This window comes from Miscanthus floridulus, chromosome 7 (assembly GCF_019320115.1).
Source record: "Miscanthus floridulus cultivar M001 chromosome 7, ASM1932011v1, whole genome shotgun sequence".
Classification (NCBI taxonomy): domain Eukaryota; kingdom Viridiplantae; phylum Streptophyta; class Magnoliopsida; order Poales; family Poaceae; genus Miscanthus; species Miscanthus floridulus.
Genome location: NC_089586.1, coordinates 55,435,138 through 55,440,828, shown reverse-complemented (window position 1 = coordinate 55,440,828; position 5,691 = coordinate 55,435,138). Strand labels below are relative to the sequence as shown.

The window sequence follows — 5,691 nt, the reverse complement described above, 5'->3', positions numbered from 1 at the left end:
TCATGCTCTTTTGAGGATTTGCCCACTTTAGAACTAGAGGGCTGTGCGGGGACAGACGGGCTCAGCGACGGCAAGCGGCGACGGGATGACTCTCCAACACCACCAGGAGAAAGCCCCACGACCGAGGATGGCGCCGCCATGGAGGAGGCGTTGCACAATGCAAGCCAAGTTCAAGCACATATAGGATATGGGGAGAGTGATCTGATTGAGCAGGCAAACGACTTTTACCGAACTGACCGACACATCATGTCATGGAATCACGGGTGGCTACCTCCATCGGGGGATGCCTTGTGGGACCGCTTTCCAAGCGCGACCGCGAACAAAGAACCCAACAAAGCTTAGGATGCCATCATGCCGACGATGACCTATTGAGATAGTATGCAAATTCCAAATACTAGTTAAATTAAACAGCATGAACACAAATACTAGCGTGAGCATTACTCGCATACTCTGGATAAATGAACATAAACAACATGAAGAGCGGTGATGATCCACCTCTAAAGGGGGAACTGGAGGGTTAGAGAGTAGGTCGACGAGAGATCCGTCTATTGATGGAGGATTGCCGACGTTGAAGGCCTTTGGGGACTCCACATCGACAGACGACCTTGTCCGCTCCGCCATGGTACTGGCAGGAGGCGTCGGCTGCGCAGTAGGGTGGAAGGCAAAAGCTTTGGGATGGAATCAAGAGCTTTGGAGAGAGAAGGCAGCAGGTATAACCTTCCCTCTCGCCCCTTGTCTCTGCTATTATAGTTTGGGGCCGTCGACCATCCCACGACCACTACACCACAACACCAAGATTAGCAATGGATGATCTGACGCTAAAAGTGGCTATAGCGACAGACAATCTGACACTAAAAAGTTATAGTGACAGACTTTTGTAGACGGTGTAAGTCCTGTCACTAAAAATCTTTAGCAACAGACAGTACTTTTAGCATCAGATAGTCTGTTGCCCTGAATTTTTTTAGTGACAGATAGCCTGCTGCTACTCTTTAGCGATAGATAGCCTGCCAGTACTCTATAGCGACAGACAATTTGAAGTTACAAATGTTTTTAGCGACTGATGGTTTGACGAGATCATTTAAATGCATTTAAAAAAATAAAAGGCCATTTGGTTGCAAATTAATACAAAAGTAACATCATTGTGCACGTTTCTCATACAAATAGATTCATTCATGATCAAGTCCAAACACTCACTAAGACATACATATATGGCCAGCCATTACAAACATGAATTAATGAGTCATCAATGATAAGTCTACAGTATCAACTACCTGTATCCAAAGGAGATAGACTAGCACCTAAATCTGCTTTGAGTGGCAAATCATCCACAAACTTGCTAACTAGTAGTTCAGGCACCAAAAGATCACATGAATGCACATCCCAGGAAACAATACTAGTAGTTTCTACACACAATCATTTCTAGGAACTCAAAAACCAAAAGTAATGGCTTGCCAACAATAGAGCACATCCATCAGGTTATGTGCAGAACCATTTTCTAGAAACTAGTGCCCAACACTTCCTAAAAAATATAACAACCATGTAATTAGCAAGTGGAGAAAATATGTAAAGCTACTATAGAGTATGAGTTTGTAATCAGCCAAGTGTAGACAACCAGTTTCTAGAAACTCAAGCCAAATTACAAGTTTTTTCTCCTACTGCAGTTAAATAGTCATCCACTTTTCTCCTACTACAGTTAAATAGTCATCTACTCATGTACAACATGAAGCAACTAGAAAGAGATGCGTCCGCAACACAATGACCCATCTTTAGTATGTCGCTATAAAAGACTGTCCCATTGCTTACCCCTAATGAACTAGGGTTCAAAACACTAGTACACATAATCTAGGTATGCTTTTTCTTTCAATAACTTATATTTGAATTTTTTTAAAAAAAAAAGAAGAGAAGGTTGAATCCAGTTGCAAGATCCTTTTAATCTTAACAGAAATCTGATGTCTGCAACTTGGATGGGAGGATCTTACCAACCTAATGGTCAAGGACCTCATAGATGTTGCTCACGTCCTGCACAGATCAAACACGAAACTCAGGTTCCATGAAAAGCATTGTTTACATGACACCTTTGATGCCTATGCCTTCTGCTATTTACCTTAAACAGAACAAGAGCAACTACAAGCATTCTATAAAGCACATGCTGCTATTGATCTAGTGCTACTGTTAACACACATGCAAGCATTCTATAAAGCTCAGTGCAAGAGAGACTAATAGACAAAAATTCCTATGCATCATTCCAAGCCAGTTGCAGATGCTGCTATGCAAAACATGTATGAACAGAATCCAGCTTGCAAAAATAACTGACAAGCACTCAATAGGAATGAATTAAGTAATGCTGAAGTGCTAGCATATGCATTAACTAAGATGACATATCTGGCTAGAGGAACAAACAAAGAACAAGTTAATCTAAAGATTGTTCACTGTAGAATAAAAAGGGCCTGTCTTAGAGTTATAGAGGGAACAGAACCAACCTATGCAATGCTGAGCTGAGGAATTTAGAGAAAACAAACCAACTGAGTTGCAGAAGTTACTACCACTGCTTACTTCACAATATTCAAAGGGCGCTGTATACCAAGCAAGAAAAAAATAGTAGACAATTTAAGGAATAGAAAAAACAACTCACAAAATCAGCACCTATCTTGATAATATTCAGGGCACACAGGAGCATATCACAATTAATCCATATAGGTTTAGCAAACATTCAGTGCACTAGGATCCTAGCACACACCAATTAAGCCTAATAGGTTTAGAAATCTGAACAGGTACTAATCTAGCACACAGATTTAGTGCCCTGTGTGCAGTCTGGTCATGGGTTTTGGTAATAAATGGAAACCTTTATTAGATGCCTTGGATGGTGAAAAGACCAGGCTCAATAGAACAGAAAGCAGGAAGAGATTCTTAAAGAATGAGATACATCTTGCAGCAACTAGCAGTCAGTGTGTTGCTCTACAATTTTCATGCTAATAAATGGCTACATAGCCCCCAGTGAACCTGGCGCTGGTCTACAGCTTACTTTTCTGAGGTTTCAAGTTCAATTCCTTGTGCAGTAAACTGCTAAGACAGCTGTGTATGTATAGTAGTCTATGGCTGAAATATTCATGGCCTGATGTTTGTTAGTATTGTTATTAGATTGTGGCTGTTTTGCTTTCAGGTGACAGTACCATGGTTCTAAACTATTGCCTAACATAATCTTTGTCCTTAGGTGTAGTTTGAGTTCATGAAGAATTACATGTTAACAATAGCATGCACAAATATGGTTCTCTGTAATTGGATGTTTGAATCAGGTCCACTAAGTTTTACAACAGCAGTAATATTATACGCAATTATGACAGTTGGATTGTTGGGGTTCATGGAGATCATTTATAGTTCACGACATAGAAAACCTGCTGCTCCACTTAATAGAATAAAACCTGCTGATCCACTGAATAGAATAAAACCAGCTGCTCCAAATTACCTTCCAATAACAATTGCTAGCCAAAGCAGGACTGGAAGCAACTCAAATTGTCCATTCTCCAAGTCTAGAAGATCAGAACCTGCAAATAAAACCAAATAAAAATGAATGTATTACTGAGACTTGAGTAATCACAAAATTGGTAGTTCAGTACATACATATACATGATACTATGATAGGATGATTATACTTCACCTTATAGGCTTCTAGTTTTCAATCAAGAACAGGAGTATAGGAGTACTGTAGTAGATAACAGAGTAGTACACGAAATCAAATTCACAAATCACAAGTCCATACTAGAGTTTGAATGCAGATGAGATTGAATGCAGGTGTTGTCTTTGAATTGTAGAACGCAGGTGCTAATTTCTTTTAATGGTGCTTACCAAAATGTAGCTTGCAGAAAATCCAAAGGCCTTAGTTGAAAACAAATGTTCCAAAATATTAGTATTAGACTCCTACTGCTAGCACTAGTACACAATCACCATTCCAGGGAGTACGCCAGAGCTCCAAATTAGACTTATGAATTAAAACCAAAATGCATGAGGCATTGTAACTATACTGAATAGAAGTCTAAAAGTCAAGATCACCTCAAAATACTAAAATGGCACACTGTACATAGAGTTGACACAAGATTACTTGATTCGGTAAAGTAATAATTTAGGCTGGTGCATAGTGCTCTTAGTAAATCAGAGATTCAGAGAAGCACTCACACTGCAGTAGCCAAGATGAAGAGATTATGCAACAGTCACACATAAAACATATAACCAAGGTAAATTGACAGCAACGTCACACAGGCTAACCAGATATGAAAGTGGAGAACTAATTAACCATATCCTTCAGCTCGATCTTTTATTCACTAAATCAAACCAAAAGCTTTACACCTACTATTTTCTAGTACTACAGATCTGGGAATAAGAGAGAGCAGTAGCAGTACCTCAACTCGACAGGAAGGGCTCCTGGAGTCTAGGTCAACCTCGAGGGATGGGGTCGAGTCACCAAGAAACCCTAGATGCGCTAGCATGGAGACAACCGCCAACGTGGTGTAGTGACGCTCTCCGCCCCCGCTGAGAGGCCTCCTCCACGCCGCCCTTGGCCGGAACGAGGCCATGCCTGCGAGGAGGGTCGCGCCACCGTCAGGACCGCATTGCGCGCGTGGAGGGATGCGGGGAGGTCTTGCGGACGCACCGAGCCCTGGCGCATCTCTGGGTCGTCCGCGCGGAGGGCCGCGCCGCCACCAGGTTGCTCCGCCTGCTGCTTGTGAGGGAGGCAGGATGAGATGAGAAAATAGAATTTAGGGTTTGGTGGAGAGCGGCTGTACTATTTTTGACCAACGTATCCCATCTAAATTTTAAGTTTTTTCGCTCTCTCCATTACATCAATTTTTAGTCGCTTGCATGGAGTATTAAATATAGGTAAAAAAATAACTAATTACACAGTTTAGTTGGACATCACAAAATAAATCTTTTGAGCCTAGTTGATACACGATTAAACAATATTTACCAAATAAGATGAAAGTGGTACTATTTATTAGGTTAAAAAAAATTTATAAAGTGAACAAGGCCCAAGTGAGGGATGGCGTGGATTGTCTGATCCGATCGGATGGCCAGGGGACGTCCAGTGGCCTAGCAGGCCATGCAGGCCAACGGGAGATTGGGTAGCCCAGCAAAAAATAAAATGTTTTGCTTTAATTTTTATAAATTCATTTAAACGATGAAATGACCATTAAACAATAATACAAATAGTAAGAACACCATGAATTGATATAGCATGATTTTATAAACTTTTAGAAAAAAAGAATCATCACATTTGAAGTATGTTTAATTTCATCGTTTTTTTCTTCCAATTTTTTCCTTATCTGCCAGCTGATCCTTAAAAAACCATAACTTTTACATATAAACTCGAACGAAGGAAAAAATTATATATAAATTGTGTAGAAAAAAGAGATCTACAACTTTATAATTTATGAATTCTTCATTTGACATTATTACGGTAAGTAAAAAATGATATAGTGCTCAGATCTATATTTGTAGGTCCCTAAATTTTGACATTATATTAAATTTTAGGTATCAAAATGGTCTCAAATGGAAAGGTTGTCAACTACCTGTCACCATCGGTGAACCCCGCGACCTCACCACCATCAGCCTCTTCTGCTCCACCTGTCATCCCGACATCATGATTTGGGCAGGCGCCATTTGAGAGGGAGCTGGCGACGGGCGCGATTCGGGAGAGGG

General features: G+C 40.6%; 1 long non-coding RNA gene across 6 annotated transcripts; it reads right to left on the bottom strand.

Annotated features, from left to right (window-relative positions):
• Window positions 1-1,173: 1,173 nt before the first annotated feature.
• LOC136463261 (uncharacterized) lies at window positions 1,174-4,755 on the bottom strand. Of its 6 annotated transcripts, XR_010760957.1 has the most exons (4): window positions 4,395-4,737; window positions 3,464-3,542; window positions 2,481-2,573; window positions 1,174-2,019 (listed from the first exon to the last, which is right to left on the bottom strand). It is a non-coding gene; the product is annotated as an uncharacterized lncRNA (long non-coding RNA). The 6 variants fall into 6 exon arrangements; XR_010760958.1 differs by having other exon boundaries at window positions 1,174-3,542; window positions 4,395-4,570; window positions 4,646-4,755; XR_010760956.1 differs by having other exon boundaries at window positions 2,481-3,542.
• Window positions 4,756-5,691: the final 936 nt, after the last annotated feature.